This window comes from Taudactylus pleione, unplaced genomic scaffold (genome assembly GCF_031769625.1).
Source record: "Taudactylus pleione unplaced genomic scaffold, aTauple2 ptg000100l, whole genome shotgun sequence".
NCBI classification, from domain to species: Eukaryota; Metazoa; Chordata; class Amphibia; order Anura; family Myobatrachidae; genus Taudactylus; species Taudactylus pleione.
In genome coordinates, this window is record NW_028284502.1 from 11,122,012 (window position 1) to 11,146,953 (window position 24,942).

Sequence of the window (24,942 nt, forward strand, 5' to 3'; positions counted from 1 at the left end):
GGGCTCTGCTCTGCACATTAGAGGGGAGCAGGAGTCCAGTAAATGGGGGAGACCCTGTATAACGCCACCTTCAGGTAGGGTTATTATTACAGGGCTTTCCCCGGTATTGTTTCACATTTTATTTTTAGTAACTTTGGCCAGATCACATTTCCCATTACAATTATGGGAAATGCGATCTGATTACTACAAATAAGTGATAATTAGGATTTGGAGTAGAATTTTACGAATTCTACTCCAATTGCCCTGTAGTAACTTTAGGTGAAACTAAAATAACTTTATTTTAGTAAAAAATAAACTAAAATAACTTAAATAACTTAAATAAACTAAAATAACTTTATTTTAGTAAAAATAATCTTAATAAATAGAGCTCTATTTCTCTTACCTCCGCTCTCCTCATCAGGGTCAGTACTTTTTGCAAGTGGCTCACTTTCATCTGCCAAGTGGATAAATAAAGCAGGATCCATGAGTGGCTCAGTAACACATACGGAATGTAATACTGTTTATTATTTATCTTGCAGTAACATAATATATTGTTGTGAGCTCTAATAACATGTTACACAGAACAATACATTGTGCCTCATATCACATTTATGGACAATTTACCTACAACCAGCTTCACACTTACCAAATGTTTTATCTATTAATGAAATGCTGGGCCTGATTCATGCGTCACACCCAAATATTCCCAAACAACCCGTATGGCCCACGGTGTGTTACGCAGAATGGCAGTGCCAGCATAGACGTATAGTGTATAACATGTATTGGGCATTATTGGCAGGGATGTAACTAGGGAGTGTGCAAGAGGTGCCGCCAAACAAAGCACCGGGCTCTGTGGCTGGCAAAGTTGCTGCCCCACGGTTCCTGCATCTGCCTGGACATCATGCACTCAAGGGGCATGGCTGGCACATTGTGCCAACGAGCCCTGTTACTGTGCTGGTTCTTCAGTAGAACTGGGAGGTGGCTATACAGATGCACAGAGAGTGCATTGTGAATACGCCCGTACAGAGGAGCCACTCACAAAGTAAGTGACAGGTAATCAGGGTCTGGGGAAGGTAATGGGGGAGGGGTGGTTAGAAAGATGCAGGCGTGGCAGACCATATAAATGCCCTTTTATAGGCATGCATAAATGAGCTATTGCAGTCTTCTTCCTCTTCCTCTCCCTGTCCCTGCACAGAGGTATAAATCATGGTATTATAGGCATCTGAGCGATGACAGGGGGTAACACAGTAAGCTGTGCGTCTTTATGGCCAGATACACGAGTGTCTGTGAGTTACCAGGTAACCAGACCACACAGCAGGAGAATTACACTACATCATCTACAAAGCATGAGACTATCAGCAGCTAATTAGCAGAGGCTTCTCCACGCACCAGAAGGTAGGTGGGCACCGTACACTGAGCAGGCCATATAGGTGCACCAGGGACAAAGTGGCTTTTTTTTTGTAACCCTAGTGTGTGTGGTACATGAGGTCTGGTGGAGGTATTCATTTTGTGGGCTGGGCTAATATTCATGACAGCGTAGCCTATCAAGTCACAGGGAACAAGGAACTCATTATTTAACGTTTATATCTCCATGGATAATGAAAGTCATCAACAATTTGGAAGAGATCCCGTCTGCTGACAAAGTACCATAAAACAAGTGTTTGACTTACAACAAGCTCTAACTAAAATCTTGTACCCGATACACCCAGAGATGGACTGAGCTGTACATCGGACCACTAAGGCCTTGGACTCAATGATGGAACCTTCTGGTCATTTTAATATTCAGTTTCAATAAAGAACAACTCATCAGCTCTTTCTGAAACCTCCAAGTATGAGGATCATTGCTCCCTACAGCGTGACAGAAATACTGGTGGCCAGTACACACAAGCTTCAGTGTAAGATGCACAAGAGTCTACAATGTACCTGCAGAATTGCAGCCTCCCTGTGGAGATCCTCGTTCTCCGCCTGCAGCCTCAGCAGATCTTTCTAAAAAGAAAATGTTAGGTGAAGAGCGGTTACGTTACTGAGCAGAACAACACGAAACACTTGGTCAAGGAAACATTTCTACAGTTAGACGCTCGGTGCCACAATGCAGAAACACAGTTCAGCCAATGACACCAGATGTCTCTTCTCACACAAGGCAACAGAGGTGAGAATCCCCACATGAATGACAGGTTCTAATAGAAACATATATATATATATATATATATATATATATATATATAATACAATCAACACTAGTTCCACCAGTACAATAAGGTAATACAACCACCTAAATGGACATTTTCTGCAATGTCTGACGTAGTCCTGTGATTACCGCACTCTGACATCATAGTGTTTGTATGACAGAGGCCTGGCAGGGGCAGCGACAGCATGGCCAGAATAAGCCAGAAAGCGGGTGATCGCTGGACCCCAGATAGGTGATATTCTGTGTAACTCCTGAGCACGTCATTATTCTACCAAAGCAGATGAGAATGTTCATTGTCACCAGCTTTGTAGAAATGAAGTGATAATGAATAGCCCCATAGTCACACACACATGTACAAATGTCCCAGTCCCCAGTGGCCTGTGTGTGCCAGCAATGCAGCTTTCTCACTACCATTTGTTTTATTTATGTGACTAAGATGAACATTGTGACAGAAAAAGATGCTCCACGTTTCCGAGTCGCCCTGGACCTGGATCGCTGAGAGGAGCTATTTGGTGCGACTGAAGCAACGGTATAAAAGGACACAGCTGTAATTAATAATGATGATAATGAGAAATGAAAGTAATGAAAATGACATCTAATAAGAAATCAATTTACCTGAATCAGTAAGATTGTCCTTTGATTCGCTAACATGGTCAGCAGACCTGTTATGATGCAGAATAGAAGGCCTAAACATAAGAGACATAAGGAGATGTGTAAGTGTACAGAGAGTAAGTGATGGGCATTGGGGAGTGTGAGTGGGATGTAATTATGAGACCGGAGGCCGCGATGCCACCGGTCTCAATAACGGCAAGGAAATCCCGACAAGGTACTTAAGATAGGCATCTAAATATCGACGCCTATCTTAATCCCGATGCCGGAATGCCAAAGGACACCAGCCTGAATTAGGTAAGACCGGGGCGCCCTTAGCGTTAGCCGCGGGGGGAGGGTTAGGTTTAGGGGGTGTAGTGGGGTTAGGGTTAGTATTTAGTCGTAGGGACGTCATACCCATTCCGTGTGAGTGATATAAGGGCTGTGTATTGGGAGCAGTGAGTATGTACACACACAAGGACTTACCACAGACTACTGCCACTATGAACAGGAGAGCCATATTCCTGAAAGACAGAGTAGGAATTATCAATATATAAATTTACCGGCACATTCATTGCTTTTCCGGTGTGACAATAACAATGATATACGTCATATGAAGCGACAAGTAAACCTGAGTGCCTCTATGCCTCCATTACTGAGGTACAGCTACTGCCTGACCTGTACACGCCTCCCTCTGCTCCATCATGTCATGCTGTGATCTCTCTCTCTCATTACAGGATTGTATATTCATTTGTATATTGTCTTACATGCAGACAGGGGGTCTATGATATTTGGGATAAGCACTCACCTCCTTATAGTCCATAGTACTCCAGACCGTGCACCTGAGAGGAGGGAAAAGCACACATTGTAAGCTACATCACACTCATATAGTACAGTATATATATATATATATATATATATATATATGTGTGTGTGTGTACACTGAGCTATCACCCTCCTTGTTCATAAATAACATCTAGATGATAGCATAAGATATTACCAGAAACAGGTGATATTTATCATTCTAGGTTGGCCTTTAGAGATATATAAATTGCTATCTTGATGTGTCCCATTGCAGACCAATAATTGGGCTCACACTACACACGTTCCCTGCCACTCACTCTATGCAAGGTGCCGACACCGGGTCTAGAGAAGGAGCCGCAGACCATCGCACTCCACCATGTTTAAAAGTTGGTGCTACAGGGAATTATTCACTAAGCAGTGTCTAGTAAAAGCCGGCGTGTTTAAGCACAAAGGAAGGGCAATGCTTTTATTACAGTAGCAAAACATAGTGGGTTTTGCTATTATACATCCCCCCACCCCCCTTATTTTTCACAATCGGCCTAGGCTTACAGGGATGGTTATTAATTGCTGGGGACCCAACACTGATGGGTTTTTATTGCTTCAAGCGGGTCATTAATTTGGGCAGGTTTGGAGGTGGTTTCTAGAACTGTTGCTTAGTAAATCCGGGGTATCTATAAACCGATGATCAATTGTATGTTAAACTCTGGCTTCTCTGCGGTTTCCATCTGTGTGGGGTATAGAACATCTGTGGAGTGCAAAACCATCAGAAAACTACCACAAAATTAGATATCACTGCTTTGTATATATATCCTACTCACCGCGGTGGATGGTTAACACCGGAGCAATTCATCATTGCTCCGGTGCGGGGACAGCTGCTGTAAAATGCAATCATGGCTGACACCACACATGCATCTCTCCCATACGTGCCTACTTGTGAAAAAGCTTTTCAGGGAGATTGTGAAAGCAACAGATATGAGCGCGGCGGTAAAGTGGGAGTGTACCGCTACATCTGAGAGGCGTGTCATAACACTGACTTACATACAAATGTAAATGAACCCCAAAGCAGTTAGTAAGATCCATTTGTTGATGAAAACACACTGATACTTGTCAGACAATGCATGTAACCATAGGGATCATTGTGCCTTATAACCAATGCAGGGAAATGATACTAATGATGAATGTATTATAACACCTACATATGTAATGGGGGTAAGGTGCAATCAGGGAGATTGCTGGACGCTTCAGGGAAATAGTGAGATTGCTGGTATGTTAGGGAGTCTCCCTGACAATGAGGGAGAATGGGTAAGTATGCTCCCTCTATATCATACGTCTGGTATCTAGTGCTCCCCAAATACCAAAACAGGTGAGATGAGTACTTACAGGTAGGTGCCAGCTGGGGTTTACGTGGGCTCTAAGAGAGAGAGAGAGAGAGAATAATGTACTTACAGCATTGATTATATGAGTCATTACACTGGGGCTATATTACATTGTTAGGTGTAAGCAGTGTGATACAGAATGACATTTACTCATCGGTGCCCCATGTTACAGGCATACGGGTACACTTAGTCTAACAAGGGTGTTCCATATGAGGCCCTCCAGCTATTATGGAACACAGAACTGTGACAGGGCTGGGACGTGTAGTTCCACAACAGCTGGAGGGCCGTATGTGATATACTCCTGGACTAAAACAATCATTTACCCAGCTACTAGGAGAGGGTAATACAACCAATGCACATTGCTGCCCACCATGCAACCAAGGCAGCAGATGCTCTGAGTAACAGCTGTGTTATAATGACCCAGGTGCTAGGAGAGGGTAATACAGCCAATATACAGGACAGTGGGAGACAGAAATATACATCACCATCATGTGACTAAGGGTCACAGAATCTGCCCTCTGTCTCTGTCACCCATCAGCTCATATGTAATGCCTACGATTTACCACCACTGGGAACCAGCAATAATAATTATAATTATAAGTAATACATAACCCTTTAGCTTAGTGAGACTTGGGCACAGACACCTCCCAACATTTACACCTACTAAATTGGGACAAAACACCACTCTCTATGCCCAGAAATGCCCCCTTTCAGCTGAGCTCCGCCCCTTCTGAGATCCATGAAAAATCCTAAATGTGCAAGTAACAAATAACAATAACAGCGCACTTACCTTTCTCCTGGTGCCTGGCCGGGGCATGGCTGCACCCTAACGCCTCCTCTCTACTCCCTACTCTCTACTCCCTACTCCCCTACTACTAATACTAAACTAATGATAATATAAAAGAATAATAAAAAGAAAACTGACTTAAACTAACACTAAATAAACTTCTATATAGACTAAAATACTAATATACTAAACAAAAGATAATAAGAAAAATTATAAAAAGAAAACTGACTAAAACTAACACTAAATAAACTACTATATACACTAAAATACTTATATACTAACTAGATATAACACTAAAACTATACTAAGAAAAGAAATGCCTAAAACTAACACTAAGAAAATAATAATAAAATAACTCAAACCTATCACTAAGAATACACTAAACCACCAGCTCCAGACAACGCTTCCTGCACTAGGGGGTACCACGCAACAGGATAACCTCTAGTGTGCTGTCCTGGCTTACCACTTATTGTGTAACAATGGGCCACTGTGATGTCATCACACAGACATTAGCAGCAGCCATACAGGCAGATATTTGTATGAAATAAAGTATCTGACTGTGATTAGAGGTGAATAGGGGCAGGATAGCATATCGCCCATCTGCCCCAAATTACAAAGCCCAAAGGGGGCAATATTTCACCCAAATTGGGCAGTTTTGCAGACTAGAGAGAGCTTATTTTCTTCTAATGTCACATGTCTGAATGTTGTACAGTGGATCAGGCATTGCCAAGCACCAAAGTAAAGTTATGGTAGGGGCCTGGCGATGCTGCTCCAGCCTCTTAGGACACACACTGTGCCTCAGAGGGCCAATTCGGGTGCCTCTTCTGATCATGTGCAGCCCTGTACTGGCAGGGGCACATCTAGGCTTTCTGTCACCTGTGGAAAGACTCAGCCCATCCCCGCACAGAAACATAAATGTCTACAAGAGAGGTGATAGCTGTCATACAGAGCAGTAACACAGAGACAGAGTAATAACAGAGCAGCTGGGGCAGTTGCTCAGGGGCCCCAACACACGGGAGACCAACATACATAGCTACATCACCCGTGTGTTGAACCTCCCAACATGACCCTCTCCAGGAGGGACACAATGCTCTGGTCCTGGACTTCCCTGTACTGTACTGCAGCGGGGCTGCAGTACAGTCCAAAATTCAAATAGGGGAGTCACACCAACTGCCAGTGAGTCCCAGCCAGTGATGTTTGGCAGTGTGTGAAATGACAGTTGGTGTGGCTCCCCTATTTGAATTTTGAACTGCTCTGCAGCCCCACCTCTTACCAGGGTAGTCCAGGACCAGAGCATTGTGTCCCTCCTGGAGAGGGTCATGTTGGGAGGTATGCAAGTGCCTAACCCTAACCCCCCTCTAAGTGCCTAAACCTAACCCCCCTTCCCCGCTGCCTAAACCTAAGCCTCCCAGGGGGGTGCCTAACCCTAACCTGCACCCGGGGTTACCTAACCCTAACCCCCCTTCTCCTAGCCTATCTAACCCTCCCTTGGGGCTGCCTAGCCCTAAGTCCCCCTGGGAGCCCCATACCTAACCCTCCCCCCCTGTCCGCGCCTGGCGCCGGCTTACCTTTGATCGGAATGCCGGGCTCCCGGCATAGGTAAAATGACAGGCGTCGGGATTTCAACACCTGTCATTAGACCCTTGCCTGGATTAGACAGTCGGGATGCCGACGGTCGGGATTTAGACTGTCGGCATCCCGACTGCATCCAGTGTGGGGCCATATGTGGCATACTGTATGTAAACTGGGGATTCTGTGTGGGATAATGGAAACTGGGGGACTACATTGTGTATAACACATTTGTGGTACTGGGAGTAGTTACACATAATAACATCGCCAGTATATCTTACTGACAGTTTTATCATTAGGTGGCCCTGTAATTACCAGCAATGCATCACTGCTGTAACTATAAGAGCAGATAAGCCCACATATGGTCAGTGACATACACCACTCCTATGTGCCATGTACCTAATATAACATAAATAACCCACTCAGCATGCCAGTTATGTGTAACACTTTCCACACAGACTGTTCTATACTGCTAAACACCCCCATTCCAGAATACAGAAAGAGCGTATGGGGGTTGTGCACAAGTCTGAGCCTGAGTGATTGGCTTGGAGTCTACTTTACAGATAAGTGACGTCAATAAATGACCAACCGTAACTGGCCTGGTATGCTTTGCTATCATCAGTGACCCTTCAGTCCAATGCATTTTACATGGGACCGGCCCTGGGGGGCAAATATCACCCGTGCCTGGTGAAAAACATTTTGCTGATGTTTGGAGACCCCATTATGAAATATAGAGATACAATGAGACAATATAGCAAGACACTATACAAGGCTCATTGTGACCAGAGGTGGAGTGCAGAGCTATAGCACCTGGAGCAAGTACATGTTACAGTGTCCCGTCCCCCATACTATGTGGGGATGGGGCCAGGCCAGCATATGGAGGCAAGTTCAAATAGTAAATAAAGAAAACAATATCAGGGGCAGTGTGGAACTGGGGCATGAAGGGCCCACTGGAAACATGCAATGATAGAGGCCCATGAGGGCCGATGGGACGTGGGTACATGCACGCATCACATACTGTATGAGTAACGCCCGTCTCTTAAGGTGCATTCAGGTACCATGAATGCTGACATTGCCCGTGTAACCTAAGGCTCTCCAGTTATTTTAGAAGTACAAGTTCCAGCTTCGCCTCTGACAGGACATGCTGTGCTTTGTAGTTCCACAACACTGATTAGCTAGATACATTGAAAGAACTAGTGTCATCAGCTGAAATCCACCTACATTGCAGCGTGCATTCTGGCTGGTCTTCCCCTCTGTAACATCCCTGGGGCAGTGCAGGAGAGCAGAGCTCATCCACATGGGAAGCTGTCATCGCTATAGAAAGGACATAGGCTATGTAACCACAAGTCTGATATTTTATGGTCTCTCACTATAATAAATAAGACACATTGCATAGATATATGTTAGGGGTGAGCGGGTTAGGATTTCGGAAATCCGAACCCCCCCCGATCCGAGGCGTATCCGAGTCAGGCTCGACTTTTCCCGCCTGACTCGAATCTGAAAGCGAGGCAAAACGTCATCATCACGCTGTCGGATCTCATGGGTTTTGGATTCTATAAAAGGTACCTGTGTCGGTGCCATTTTCTCACTCGGCTGTTGGACAAAGAAGAGGGAGGGTGGGAGTTAGGGCTGGCTGGACTGTGTGTAGTGTTGTGCTGTGCTGTGTTGTGCTGCTGTTGTCCATAGGGGCTGTGTCCACTCCTCCAAAGTCCATAGGGGCTGGTTGGGCTGTGTTGTGCAGTTTGTTGTCCATAGGGGCTGGCTGGGTTGTGTTGTGCAGTCAGTTGTCCATAGGGGCTGTGTCCACTCCAAAGTCTATAGGGGCTGGCTGGTGTTGTGCAGTGTCCCAGTCCTAAAGGGGTGTTGTAGTGTTGTCCAGGGGGTGCACTATCCATCAGGGGGGCTCCCCCCAAGTGCAAAAAAAAATCTATATTTTTTTCTGTGTTTGTGAATTGTGTGTGCAGTAGCCGCACATGCATCAACAAAGTAGCGCCAAGCGTGCGCCTGTGTCATAAATAAAGGGCCGGCTGGCTCGTCCGTTAAAAGGCGCTGTAACCCCCAAAGTGCACACCAAATAATATTTTTTTTTTCTGTGTTTTTTAATTGTGTGCGCAGTAGCTGCACGTGCATCAATAAAGTAGAGCCAAGCGTGCATCTGTGTCATAAGTAAAGGGCCGGCTGGCTCGTACGTTAAAGGGTGCTGTAACCCCCAAAGTGCACTCCAACAAAAATAAAACATTTTCTTCTGTGTTTGTGAATTGTGTGCACTGTACATGCATCCTCAAAGCAGCAGCGCCAAGCGTGCGTCTGTCTGTTAAAGGGTGATGTAACCCCCAAAGTGCACTCCAACAAAAATAAAACATTTTCTTCTGTTTGTGAATTGTGTGCACTGTACGTGCATCCTCAAAGCAGCAGCGCCAAGCGTGCGTCTGTCTGTTAAAGGGTGGTGTAACCCCCAAAGTGCGCTCCACAAAAAATATAAAATTCTTTTTTTTCTGTTTGTGTGCGAAATGTATGCACAGTAGCCGCACGTGCATCAACAAAGGAGCAGCGCCAAGCGTGCACCTGTGTCCCACAAGTCTATTAAAGGGTGGTGTAATCCCCAAAGTGCGCTCCAACAAAAATAAAAAATTCTTCTTTTCTGTGTTATGAATTGTGTGCGCTGTAGCCGCATGTGCGTCAACTAAGTAGCAGTGCCAGTCGTGCGCCTGTGTCATAAATCAAGGGCCAGCTGGCTCATCTGTTGAAGGGTGGTGTAACCCCAAAGTGCTCCAAAAAATAAAAAAAATTCTGTGTTTGTGACTTGTGTGCGCTGTAGCCACACGTGCATCAACACAGTAGCAGCGCCAAGCGTGCCCCTGTGTCACAAGTCAAGGGCCGGTTTGGACATCTGGTCCGGACTGAAGGACGTGCCAACAATTTCTGACATGTCTACTGTCACTGCATATGATACTTTCACCACTGACAGAATGGTGGAGGATTACATCGGTGACAGCATCCAAGCAGGGATATCAGACAGTCCGTACCTGTACTGGCAGGAAAAAGAGGCAATTTGGAGGCCCCTGTACAAACCGGCTCTATTTTACCTGAGTTGCCCCCCCCTCCAGTGTGTACTCCGAAAGCGTGTTTAGTGCAGCCGGGAACCTTGTCAGCGAAAGGCGTAGGAGGTTGCTTCCACAAAAAGTCGAGAAGATGATGTTCATAAAAATGGATTATCAACTCTTCCAGGGAGACCAGCCTCCAGAACGTACAGAGGGACCTGTGGTGGTGGATTCCAGCGGGGACGAATTAATACTCTGTGATAGCAGTGAATTATCACCTTCTCCCCTTCTATTTATTGGTTGTCCCTGCATGTCTTAATGTATTTGGCAAGAACAAACCGTACAACGTCTGTACTCCTCTGTAGCCTTTATGAAATGTGTTGGCAGCCTTCCTGAGTATGGCATAGACACATTGCCACAGCCTAATGAGGTTTATTTTAAATTAATTCTGTATTAATTCTGAAGAGGGTGAGTACTCGGTGGATGAGGACGACATCTTGCCTCCGTAGAGCCAGTTTGTGCAGGAACAGATTAATTGCCATCTTGTTTTCTGGGAGCCCAAACGAAAGAATCAGTTCAGCCACAGTCGTGTGGCAGACCCTGGCGCTGAAATGATTGGTTTGTTAAAGTGTGCATGTCCTGTTTATACAACATAAGGGTGGATGGGAGGGCTCAAGGACAATTCGATCTTGGACCTTTGTCTTTGCATTATGTACTGTTTGGGGCCTAGTTTTTCAAACTGCCATCCTGTCTGCCACTGCAGTGCCACTCCTAGATGGGCCACGTGTTTGTGCCGCCCACTCGTGTCGCTTAGCATAGTCATCCAGCTACCTCGGTGCAACCTTTTGGACTAAAAACAATATTGTGAGGTGTTCAGAATAGACTGGAAATGAGTGGAAATTAATGTTATTGAGGTTAATAATAGCATAGGAGCAGAAAAACCCACAAATTCTGTGATTTTAGCTGTTTTTATGCTTTTTTAAAAAAAAATACAGATCCAAAACACAAAACCCAGAACCCAAAACACAGAAGGGTGGTTTTGGCAAAACCAATCCAGATCTAAAACACGAAGAAAGATCCAGATCCAAAACCAAAACACGAAAAGTGGCCGGTGCACACCCCTAATATATATACATATATATTATGTATTTATCATCTTTATAGCAGTCATTTTGTTACAACGAGGTTTATTTACTACGCGCCAGGTTCTAAGTCCTGTCACTTCCGATCGTGTTTATGCCCAATGTGTATAAGGGCAATGCTGTTACTGGCTGTGTGTTACTAGTAATATCATCGCACTCTCACAGTTCAGGCATAAACACGATGGATAGCGCCGGGTTTTAGAACCTGGTGCTTAGTACATTAACCCCCATATGTGTAATCTGTCATCATCTAGCGATTAATATATAATAAATAAATATAAGGAGTTTGATGAATTTATGTCTGATAAAAGTAACAGATCCAATTCAAAGATGTTGGAACCTATTCACTGTGAACAGCCCCTTTGTGGCGATAAATCACTTCTCTCTACAATGTATTAAAAATATTTATCACTAATACTGGCACAAAGTGGTTAGGCGTAACACAGCTTTCCCAGGCCAAGTTGTGAGCCGGCTTGCCAGATTACAGCTGTCATTTCCATTGTGGTAAGGAAGTGATGAGGGGGAAATGGGAAAGGGGTTTGGGAAAGATTTCTGCATAAGATGTTAGAGTTACAGTGGTCGAAGTGGGAATTTTCTAGTGGGGGGTATGGAGGAACTGTGTTTGTGCATCGTAGGTGTCCAGGAAATGGGTGTGGTCACACGACATGAGGGGCGTGGTGTCACATCACAAGGGGCGTGGCCATTCAAAATGTCAGCATCCATCTCTCACCCTTTGCACCTCTCACTCTCTCCTTCCATCTCTGACCCTTTGTACCTCGTTCCTTTTCTGGCCTCTGCACCTCTCACTCCCTCCCCTCTCTTTGTAACATTCTGCATCCCTCACTCCCTACTTCCTTTTCTCACCCCCTGTACCTTACTCCCTCCTTCCCTCCCTCACTCCCTGCACCTCATTCCCTATAGATTGTCACTGAATACTATAGACACAGGCACACAGAGGTAATGAGGCACATAGAGGTAATGAGGCACACGGGGAGGTGTGGGTACACAGACTTGGTAAGGGACACTCAGGGAGACAATCTTACAGACATTGAGGCCTATTCATCAACATTAAAATAACGTTTTGAAGGACATTTTCCTTAAATAACGTTATTTTAGTATTCATGACATACCTGCCGACTTTCTGGCTGCTCCTTCCGGGAGGGAGCAGCCAGATCAGCAGCGGGCGTGGCCGAGACAAGGGGGAGTGGCCGGGCGGTGGTATACAAAATTACCGTAGCTGTAAGTAGTGCTGCGCATGCGCTGAGTTTACGAATGTAACAGTGCATGCACAGCACGGATTCCAGCTGCGGTAAGTTAGTGTAGAGAGGGAAAACTATCTATTTCCGAAAAGCTGTCATCGCAAAAATGACAGCTTTTCAGAATAGATAGTTATGGAGAGGAGGAATAGTGAATTCCTCCTGTAATTAGGTAGAACTCCATGCGAGTTCTAAACCTAATTACTTCCATCGAATTGTAACGTAAGATGAATAGGCCCCATTATGGTTTATTGACCACTTCACGGCCCGGTTGAGTAACTATTTGTTTGAGTTTTGTGCTTTTAAAGAACAAATTCAATATTTTGAATAACCCCCCTTGTCTGTATATTCTCTATAGTGACCCCCCAAGTCTGTATATTCTCTATAGTGACCCCCCTAGTCTGTATATACCCTATAGTCACCCCCTCGTCTGTATATTCCCTATAGTGACCCCTTTTGTCTGCATGTTCCCTCTAATGATCCCCCTAGTCTGCATATTCCCTATAGTGACCCCCTTGTCTGTATATTCCCTATAGTGACCTCCTTGTCTGTATATTCCCTATAGTGACCCCCTTGTCTGTATATTCCCTATAGTGACCCCCCCTTGTTTGTATATTCTCTATAGTGACCATCTTGTCTGTATATTCCCTATAGTGACCTCATTGTCTGTATATTCCCTATAGTGACCCCCTTGTCTGTATATTCCCTATAGTGACCCCCTTGTCTGTATATTTCCTATAGTGACCCCCCTAGTCTGTATATTCCCTATAGTCACCCCTTGTCTGTATATTCCCTATAGTGACCCCCTTGTCTGTATATTCCCTATAGTGACCCTCTTGTCTGTATATTTCCTATAGTGACCCCCCCTTGTCTGTATATTCTCTAGTGACCCTCTTGTCTGTATATTCTCTATAGTGACCCTCTTGTCTGTATATTCCCTATAGTGACCCTCTTGTCTGTATATTTCCTAAAGTGACCCCAGTAGTCTGTATATTCCCTATAGTGACCCCACTAGTGTGTATATTTCCTATAGTAACCCCCCTTGTCTGTATACCCCTAGAGTGATCCCCCTAGTCTGTATATTTAGTATAGTAACCCCCCTTGTCTGAATATTCTCTATAGTGATGGCCCTAGTCTGTATATTCTCTATATTGACCCCCTTGTCTGTATATACAATATAGTCACCCCTTGTCTGTATATTCCCTATAGTGACCCCTTTTGTCTGCATATTCCCTATAAAGAATCCCCCTAGTCTGCATATTCCCTATAGTGACCCCCTTGTCTGTATATTCCCTATAGTGACCTCCTTGTCTGTATAATCCCTATAGTGACTCCCTTGTCTGTATATTCCATATAGTGACCCCCTTGTCTGTATATTCCCTATAGTGACCCCCCTAGTCTGTATATTTCCTATAGTAACCCCCTTGTCTGTATATTCTCTATGGTGACCCCCTAGTCTGCATTTACCCTATAGTCACCCCCTTGTCTGTATATTCCCTATAGTGACCCCCTTGTCTGTATATTCCCTATAGTGACCCCAGTATTCTGTATATTCCCTATAGTGACCCCCCTAGTGTGTATATTTCCTATAGTAACCCCCCTTGTTTGTATACCCCTAGTGATCCCCCTAGTCTGTATATTTAGTATAGTAACCCCCCTTGTCTGTATATTCTCTATAGTGACCCCCTAGTCTGTATATTCTCTATAGTGACCCCCCTAGTCTATATATACCCTATAGTGACCCCTTTTGTCTGCATATTCCCTATAATGATCCCCCTAGTCTGCATATTCCCTATAGTGACGCCCTTGTCTGTATATTCCCTATAGTGACCTCCTTGTCTGTATCTTCCCTATAGTGACCCCCTTGTCAGTATATTCCCTACAGTGACCCCCTTGTCTGTATATTTCCTTTAGTAACCCGCCCTTGTCTGTATATTCTCTATAGTGACCCTCTTGTCTGTATATTCCCTATAGTGACCCCCTTGTCTGTATATTTCCTATCGTGACACCCCTTGTCTGTATATTCTTTATAGTGACCCCCCTAGTCTGTATATACCCTATAGTGACCCCCCTAGTCTGTATATTCCCTATAGTGACCCCCTTAGTCTGTATATTCCCTATAGTGACCCCCCTAATCTGTATATACCCTATAGTGACCACCCTAGTCTGTATATACCCTATAGTGACCCCTTTTCTGTATATTTCCTATAGTGACCGCCTTTGTCTGTATATTCTCTATAGTAATCCCCCTTGTCTGTATATTCCCTATAATGACCCCCCTTGTCTGTATATTCCCTATAGTAATCCACCTTGTCTGTATATTCCTTATAGTGACCCCCTTCGCTATATGTTCCTTATAGAGACCCCCTTGTCTGTATATTCCCTATATTCTCTATTCCCTTGTCTGTATATTCCCTATTCTTACCCCCCCTTGTCTGTATATTCCCTATAGTGACCCCCCCTTGTCTGTATATTCCCTATAGTGATCCCCCTCTTGTCTGTATATTCCCTGTAGTGACCCCCCCCTTGTCTGTGTATTCCCTATAGTGACCCCCTTGTCTGTATATTCCCCATAGTGACCCCCCTAGTCTGTATATTCCCCATAGTGACGGCTCCCTGTCTGTATATTCCCTATAGTGACCATCCCCCTCTCTGTATATTCCCTATAGTGACCCCCCCTGTCTGTATATTCCCCATAGTGACCCCCCACCTGTCTGTATATTCCCTATAGTGACCCTTCCATCTTCTCTGTATTATGTTAACTGACCTCCTCAAACATGCCCTTTCCCCTTCTTGATGTCCCTAATTGTGTGACTCAACCCAATCTGCATGTTCCTTAATATCTGCTCCTTGTCTGCCCCCCCTTCCCCCAGTCTGTAATTACCATAATCCCCCCTCCCCCAGCTTGTCTGTCCCTTAGGGTTCCCTTTCCCCTATCCATATAGTCCATTAGTGCTCTCCCCCAGGGCCAGTAGTGTACTTACCAAAGAAGAAGGCCCCCTCCTTTGTTCCTACCATGAGTGTGAGTCTCTGACAGCTCCTCAGGTCCTCCTCTCTGGCCGGCAGCATGCCTGAGTCATCAGCACTTCCTGTGCACGCTGCTGCTGCTGCTGCCGGGGGTGAGTCATCATGCTGCAGCAGTAACAGCCAAGCATGGGTGACTCGTCAACGTCTCTATCCCCAACCTAAGCCCCTGTACTGGCGCCCCCTTGTCACAAGTGCACATTCCCCAGCCGATGACAGGAGGCGGGGACAGAAGTAGTAGCCTGAGATAGGACACAGAAAGAAGCCAGTTACTGTGACTGTCCTGTGTGTAAAGCTGCGTACACACACAACGATTTAGTAAATGAACGATTTTAGTAAACGGTTTTCGTTCATTTTTTCAAGGGAAAAATGAACGAAAATCGTTTACTAAAATCGTTCATTTACTAAATGTAATGAATGATTTATTTGAACTACAAACGATTTTTGCATATTCCCTTACTGAAAATCGTTGAGTTGGTCAGTCTGACTGAACTACAAACTACAAACATGAACGCGCATGAACGATAATCGTTCATCGCTTTAAAGGGGCCTATCCATTAACAGATCTCTCTGTAAGATGAAAGACAAAAGATTTATCCCTTGAAATTTCCTGGGGCTGCTGTGACAGATATCTGTAATGTACATGACAGATTTTTGCAAACGACGAACAATATTGCATGACATCATTCTGGGAGTGGATTTTTTTTGTGTGTCTATTCATTTTCATTAAAAATATCGTTCGTCGTTTACCGCTTATAAACTGACAGATATTTCTAATATCTGTCAGCGATAAGCGATAATTGACCAACATGTTGAAGAGACGAAAGACAAAGTTTGTCGGCTGCGGGAGTTTGCATTTTCATCGTTCATATCCTATCCATTAGCAGATAAATTGAACGACTGAACGATAAATCGTTCATCGTTCAAATTTATCTGCTAATGGATAGGCCCCTTAACGCAGAAAGTGAACGATTTTTACAACGATTTAACGATAAACGATATCGTTAACGATAATCATTCAAAAAATTGTTGTGTATGTATGCACACGGTCAGATTTGTCAGATGTGTCAGATGAACGATTTGAATGATCTGAACGATTTGATGAACGATTTGAACTATGAACAATTTTTGACTGCATTAAAATGACTGAAATTATCCAATATTGACTGATATCGTTATCTGACCATCGGGAACGCGCATCGTTCATCGTTCAGACATGTCAGATTTTCCTTCAGATGTGAACGATTGAACGATATTTGAAATCGTTATTGTTCAGATCTGAAGAAAAATCTGACCGTGTGTATGCACCATTAGGGGTGGAGAAGATTCGGGACCAGGAGCAGACAGGAGCCGGGTAAAGAGGTGTAGGCAGGGATAGGAGAAGGAGGTGCTGGGTTTTAGAGGTGGAGAGGGGCCGGGGACAGGAGGAAACGTGAGCCCGGCATTAAACGCAGTGAGGTTACTGCTGGGGCCAGTCACGCTGTGGTGCTGGGTGCTAGCATATCCTCTCTGGGGAAGGCTCAGAAAGCAGGCAGGGGAGGAGAGAGACACAGAAAGGGGTTGGGGCTACGCGTCTGCATTATTCCTACTGACCAGACACTGCAATTCTGCAGGGACCAGCGGGAGGCCCAAAGTGCTGAAAATGGGACCGGCCCAGCTGGTGACTGGCTGTGAGGGTATCAGCGAGGGGGATCTAGCTGTAACCATCGGCGAAGGAGGGGTGGCTCAGCAGGGCTCCGCAGTGTGTCTGAGTAACCTGTCACTCTGCACTCTCACGCCTCCGCAGTCAGCTCTGTGTAATAAAAAATGACTAGTGCCTGAAGTTCCGGTATGTCATACCGTTGCATACCGGCACACTGCGAGCACTGATCTACAATATAAACTCGTAGCAAAAAATAGTAGTATATAAGGTCCGTATTCAATTTGAGCGAAAAGTCCGGATCCGCGATACTTTTTCGCCGATGACGTCATTTTCGCCTGTTTGGCTTTTACCCCGTATTACAATTTGAAAGACTTTCCGCCTAGGCGGACAGTCAATGCAATGTAATAGGCGGAAAAGTTTATCCTATGAATAGCAGGCAGAAAAAAGTGCAGAATTGGGGTTTTGGGGTCCAACGTTGCGGGAACCCCCATGCAGCCTTTAGACAATCCCCCAAAGGTAAACTGTGTCAAAAAATAAAAAAAACACTTAAGGACACCCCAAAAAATGACTTTGAAAAAGGGGGCAAAAAAAAAATGTTGGGCTACAAAAGTAAAAACTAGTGAACTTGACTCTAGGGGTGTCCCCAAGTGTGCCCCAAGTGTTTTTTTGATTGCGGGTTCTTGCGGAAGGTGGATTTTTCATGATTTTTTCAACTTCACTTTAGCAACTTTTAAATATGCTGACCCCCATTTTTAAGTACCCCAAAATTGCTGGGATAACTTATTTTCTGGAAAAAATACTCCCGAATACTATTCTGCATCCCGTATAAAAAACGCTATTTAGTAGCTATTGAGCCCGTTTAAAAACACCAAATACCTTCAGCAAGCCAAATTGGGGGGTACCATAGGGAACCCCCATGTCAGAGCATCTTTTGAGGGGTGTCAGGCTGATTTCCCCAAATCTGACACTACTTTCCGCCTGTTCAAGTTTCGCTGGGTCCCGTTTTCGCTGCATACTTTCATATTGAATACGGGGTAAAGCCGCAACGGCCGCGATACTTTTCCGCCTACAAAACAGGTGAAGTAAGCGAAAAGTTCGGGCCACGAAAAAGTATTGTGGCTCGGCTCAAATTGAATACGGGCCCCAATCGGTAATCTTTTAGATATTTAAGGAAAATCCTAAAGCAGGGCTAGATCAACAGGGGCAGTCTTCTCTGGGCCCCCACACATTAAGGAACGGGAGACGGTACCAGTTCTGCCTCCGCCAGGCCCACCTAACCCCGGTGCCGCAGGGAGACTCTGTTTGCCGGACGCCTGCTGAGATTTTGTTGCCAGCAGATACTCGGGCCGGCTCCCTCCCCACAGCGCCAGCCGGAGGCTGAAGCTCACTCCTGAGCTCCAGCTCCCGGCTCCCACAGTGCACTATTGGAGAGAAGTCATGATGTCTCTCCCATAGTTCAGCGGAGCAGCCAGCGGACCAGAGAGCAGCAGTCTATTAGGTTTGTTTTTTTTGTGTGAAAGCGGCTTCATTATAGGTGGCACTACTACTGGGGGCATTATTACAGGGGGCATTAGTATTAAGGGCTCTACTACTAGGGGCATTACTAATGGGGGCATATATACAGGTGGCACTACTACAGGGGTAATTACCACTGGGGTATTACTAATGGGGGCACTACCATAGGGGCAGGGCTGGCGCTACCACTAGGCAAACTTAGGCAGCTGCCTAAGAGCACCGACCAATGCACGGTACCTCTGGAATAATGTGTTGTACGTACAGCACATAAGTGCAGCCCGCACTACACTACTAGTAACAAACACAGCCGCCGCCGGCAGCTGTGTGTTTGTCTTAGCAGCCGAAGAGAGTCGGCTGCTGCGCCCACTGCCGGAGCCGGGCTAGGGCGCACCCATGAGCTCCATTTTCCAGCTCCCGCAGTGGGTGATGGGAGAGACGTAATGACGTCTCTCCCATCATGCAGAGCGGGCCGGCCCAGGGGGACAGAGGAGCGGACTCCGGCTAAATAGCGAATGCCTGCTATTTTGAGTGACAGAGTGAGGCGTTTGTGGGTGGTAACAGGGGAAGGTGCTTGAAAACGGGGAGTGGAGATCCAAACGCAGGCGTGCCAAACGGTCAAAACGGGCGTTTTAAGGGTGTGCATAATTAATAAAGCAGCATCATCCACCACGTTACTTGGTTGTTTTATAGTCAGAACTGCTCGCATGATTGTGGTAGGAAAAACCAACCACAAGAATAGCGAGCAGTTCATACGCCCTTCGATGTACTCAATTAATCTAATAAATAGCGGACATGACGTATGATGCGAGCGGCCAGGAGACGTTTTTTTTAAAATTACGTTCGCATGTTTTGTTCGCTCGTTCAGACATAGAGGCGTGAACAGACCGCAAAGAGCGAACGATCAATTTAAATAGCCACCCCCTTTTTCTGAACGAGCGAGCGCAAATAGCGTCCGGCTCTGAATCAGGCCCTATGTGCGGTGTAATGTGGATAATATTGTGCAACTGGTATTTCATGTGGGTGCCTATATGTGGGTGTTTTTCCTGTGGGTGTATATTGTGTTTTTTTCTTGTGTGTGCATGAAGTTTGTGTTCTCTGGGGAGATAGCGCTAAAGGGGTTATGTCACTCACTAAATGTCCTCCTTTCAGTATTTTACAAACAGCGCTAAGCTTAGCTTATCGCTGTTTGTCAATGTACCGCTTACGAGTGATATGGTCCCCATTTCATCCATATTTAGGGGCCCCACATGTTTGTTGCCCAGGGCCCCCCACAGACCTTAATCCGGCCCTGTCCTAAAGTAATGAAATAAATGATGTTGGAGGTGTACCCCTGAGTTTTGGTATTCATAGTAACACCGGGAAGGTTTTGCAGATTGCAAAAGAAAAAGGAAAGGCTCTGTTTGGGGACACGCTAGTGTAAACAATATAAATATTGTGATGTATTATGTTTTGTTGTAGGAATTAAAACATATTCTTTATTAATTTTTTATAAAATAAGGGTTGGAGATATTACCTCCTTAGTGTCACGACCAGAGTATCTTGGCATGGTGGTCGACGGGTATTACCTGTGAGGTCACTATGGCGGGGGCATCTGGCGGTGGCGCTCGTGTTTGGCGAGGGGCATTGGCTGTGCGTGGTTCTGCGGGGGCATGCTGTCACTTTGGGCTGGTGAGGCCTGGTGGTGCTTCCGTTCTGCTCTGGCATGGGCGTCGCGATCTTGCCTCCGGTCACATGCTCTCTCTGGCCAGTCACGGCACAGCACTCAGTATTTAGGGAGCTTCAGAGCCTCACTTCATTGCCAGTGCAATGTGTTTCTCAGCATAGCTGAGAGAGAGTTCCCTGTGCTCACCACCTGTTTTCCTGTGATACGCTACCTGCCTGCCTGCTTGTCTGCTCCAACTCCGCTGGACTACACTGCATCCTCCATTACCTTCCCCTTGCCTGAATACCTGAGTCTGCTGTTCACCCAGCACCTTGCCTCCACTGACACTCTGCTGTATAATCCTTCCTCAGCCTGCATTCTTCATTTCAGCCACCACACCTGATTTCTCCAGCCTGTCATCAACTGGACATTTCCCTATTAACCAGTCACTACCTGGACAGTTCCCATTGTCTGCCACTACCTGAACATTTTCTATTTAACCAGTCACTACCTGGACATTTTTCATTGTCTGTCACTAACTGGACTTTTTCCCATTACTTCACCACCTCTCCCGAGTGCACTTAGGGCTTGAACGGGTCGATGTTTGGCCAATGCGCATGCGCACGCCGGAGCCAGCTCCGACTTCTGCATGCGCGAGACCCGGCTAGCGACGGGCGCTCCATCGCTACGGGTCTCGCATCAAAGCGGGGCAGCTGTTGATTGACAGCTTGCCCCGTTTTGGAGGCGGGCAGGGGGGGTGGCTGGCCAAACGGAGGCGCTCCCGAAGGAACGCCTGCCGTTTGGGGGTGGCAGGTGACAAATAAAAATTACAAATATTAAAATCATTAATTGCTCTTAAATATCCTGACTGTACAATTATAAGATTAATAATTATATCTGCACTTGTGTTGGATAATGCATATCTGTGGTTTAATGAATCTCTGCAGCTATAGTTATATAAGAATGACAATAATCGGTAAATTGTGTATTAAAATCCTTTTACTGGGAGTCACAGTGCGCCAGGATTTCTCGGGTATACAAAGGGGAGGGACTGTGTATTAGATCTCTGTGTGCATGTCCCCGTAATCTGGTAGGGGAAGGGATAAGTGTTGAGCAAGTATTATTATATATATCTGGGATGATCAGTCCCAAGGTAGATGTTCCAACTGTGGTAGGTGGGCATCCCTCAGCTCCACTTTTGGCCGTGAACAGCGGTGGGTGATGTCACGTAGTGAGATGAAAGTCAGTCTCGGTTATGCTAAAAAAAATTCTTGGTAAGGCCTCACCTGATCCGTGTAGCGTCCTCTTCTTTTTGTCTGGTCGTCTCGATGTCCCGGACCATATTCTGGATGAGTGGCTTGCTCTCCAGCGTGGTCCCCGCAGTAATACTCACACTTCTGAGTGCCCGTATGATCCTTCCCGAGGTCGCGTTCAGGGTATATCATGTTCCAGAGGCTGTACTGCACGCTCCACTCGCTGGGTGACCGGGCGGCGAGGAGACTTAGGTACGTCGGTGCTTCTCTTTGTCATGGGTATAATGGTAGATGGTAGTGGATGAACTCTATCGCATGTCTGCCTTGCTGGCCTTCCTCAGGGAGTGGGTGAATGGTGGCCATCTTTGCTGTGGGTATTTATCTTGCCAGTTGTGATGTCAGCTCCTTTGATATTGGCCTGTTTTTTACTAAGGTGATTAAATTGTAGGGTGGTGTGTCTGGCTATGTATATGGTTCGTGATTAGGCTGGAAAGGAGTCCGTGGTCTATCTCTGTCCCTACTTAAACATACATATTGTATTCTCACATTTAGGAAAGGAGCACTCTAGGGGAGATGTTGCTGTGGGCTCATCACCACAAGAAGCTCTTGGGGTTCTTTTTTGGGAGTGTATTTGATAATCATCCCACATTCTACATTCCTTCATGATGTGTCTGGATTTTAATTCTTGTTTTAAATTAAATTAAATTGATGGTTTGAGATACGTTTTAAGTTATCTCTTTAACACATATTGCATCTTGAATTTGTGGATATAGAATCTGGGTATTATAGGGTCTGAATAATCTGCTAATGCAGGTCGGCAGGTGCGACCTATTTGGGGGACAACCTGACCGTCCATTGGGGGGTGGTATAATGTCTGTGGATGGTGTATAGATAAATTGTCTGGTATGGCTAATAGGGCTTGTACTGCACCCATTAAGGCTGGGTGGCGGGATGTCCCATCCCTATACTTTGGTACAGGTTCCATAACATGATGCCTGTGGGTAGGAAAGATGGGTTAGCCTGTAATGACTGACTTGACCTCTTTGTCTAAATGTAGGCCATGGGGTATAATAGTTTTGAGTGTTACCATACATCTTAATTCTTCTTTGTTGATTTTTTTAGAGAAATCACCCCCTCTCCAAGTTACCGGTACTATCTGTATCCCCGTTAGTTGTAAGCTGCTGGGATCTTTGTTATGTTTCTCTTTGTAGTGCATAGACAGGGCTATACACGGCCTAAATTTAGACAATGAGGTCAAGTCAGTTGTTACAGGCTAACCCATCTTTCCTACTAACAGATATAGGGATGGGAAAACAACTTTGAGAAACGTGGGGCATAGTTTGCGTGAAATTGCTTGCCTGGAGAAGGTTTCTCTTGGTAGCGTGGTGTACCCTTAGGAGGAAATGGTATGATATGCCGAAGGCTGAAAATCCCGACAGTGGAAACCCGCATGGTGCAGAATCCCGACAGTGGTAGGTAAATACCCTAACCTCCCCCTTCCCCCCCTAACCTCCCTAGGGGGTGCCTAACTCTAACCTCCCCCTGACTGTGACTAACTCTAACCTCCCCCTGATGGTGCCTAACTCTAACCCCCCCCTTCCCGCAACTAACTCTCACCCTCACCGGGGGGGTTGCCTAACCCTAATCTCCCCCCGTGGGTGGCTAGCCAGTTACTTACCCATCTGGGCGATCAGGATTCCAGCGGTTCGAGTTGCCGATGTCGGTATCCTGTTCACCTTCAGGATATCGGCATCTGCATATTGCCGTGTGGCAGGATTTGGGCGTTGGTATATCGACGTCCGGCATCCCATCTGCCGGCAATATGACTGCATCCCCCTCAGGAGATACGCCGTAAACAAAAGTGTACGTGATCGCCCATGACCTGGATAACCTCGTGTGACCACAAAACAGGACGACAAATTTATCAGAGTGTGTTCCAAACAGGACAGATTCCAAACAGCTCGTCAGATCCCTGCTGCTCTGATGAAAATGAGGAAGAAAAGCGTGTCAATCGTGCCCATCAAATACCGCCATGTAGCCGGTGGCTTGAAGGGATGTAGAAAAAGGGTGGTGCGTGGCGCTTACTCTGCTGAGCCCTGAGATTCAGTGTGTAAAGAAACCTCACTTCTATGATATCTTTGATAATGGAACAGATTTATTATCGTATTAACAGGGATACATACAAAATGACAATAATTTATATGTGGCTGAGAAAACTTATTGCACATCTGTGGGTCAAACTTTAAATATAACAAACGAAGTGACGATGTGCATACAAAATCTGCAGGGGAGAAATATTTGTGCACTGCAAACAGGTAATTGGTAGGATCGTACCCATCTCGGAGATGTGGAGCCACAGGTGTTTGTAGTCAGGGCCGCAACTAGGGGGGGGCTAGAGGTGCACCTGCACTGGGTGCCGGATTGTAGGGGGTGAAAAAAGCTGACTCGAGGTGGCTTGGGGGCTGCAGACTCAGAAAACGCCATCCAAAAATGGCCGCTGCCAAAGAGGAGACAAATGCTAGAGGTCCTTACTGGTCCTCTAGTGTCTGTCTCCTCCTTGGCGGTGGCCATTTTTGGATGGCCGTTTTCAGCAAATTCCATGTGGACTAGCCGTCCGCATGGACTCTGCTGAAAACGGCCATCCAAAAATGGCCACCGCCTAGACGGAGACAGATGCTAGAGGTCCTACTGGATCTCTAGTGTCTGTTAGGCCAGCGCAATGCACACAGCGTTCACGGCATCGGGAACGCTGGCGCAGCCAGAAGATGCTGAAAACTGCATCTTCTCCCGTAAAATCCCCTGGCAACAAGCATAAACCCCCCTGGCAACGAGCATGTAACCCCTGGCAACGAGCATGAAACCCCATGGCAACGAGCATGAAACCCCTGACAACGAGTAGGTAATTTTAAAGTAATTAGAAGCCTTACTGTGGAGTATAAAATGGTGTCGGGCAAATATGTAAGTGGCACTTTGGTAATAGGCATTACAGTGGTGGCATAATGGGTATTATGGTGTGTGGAATAATGTAAGTCAATATACCAGGGACGTCTGAGTAGTGCACTACCTTATGGAGGAGCAAGGACAAACTTCAGGTACAGGAAGGGAGGGGGCGCATAATTGCTGCCTTGCACCAGGT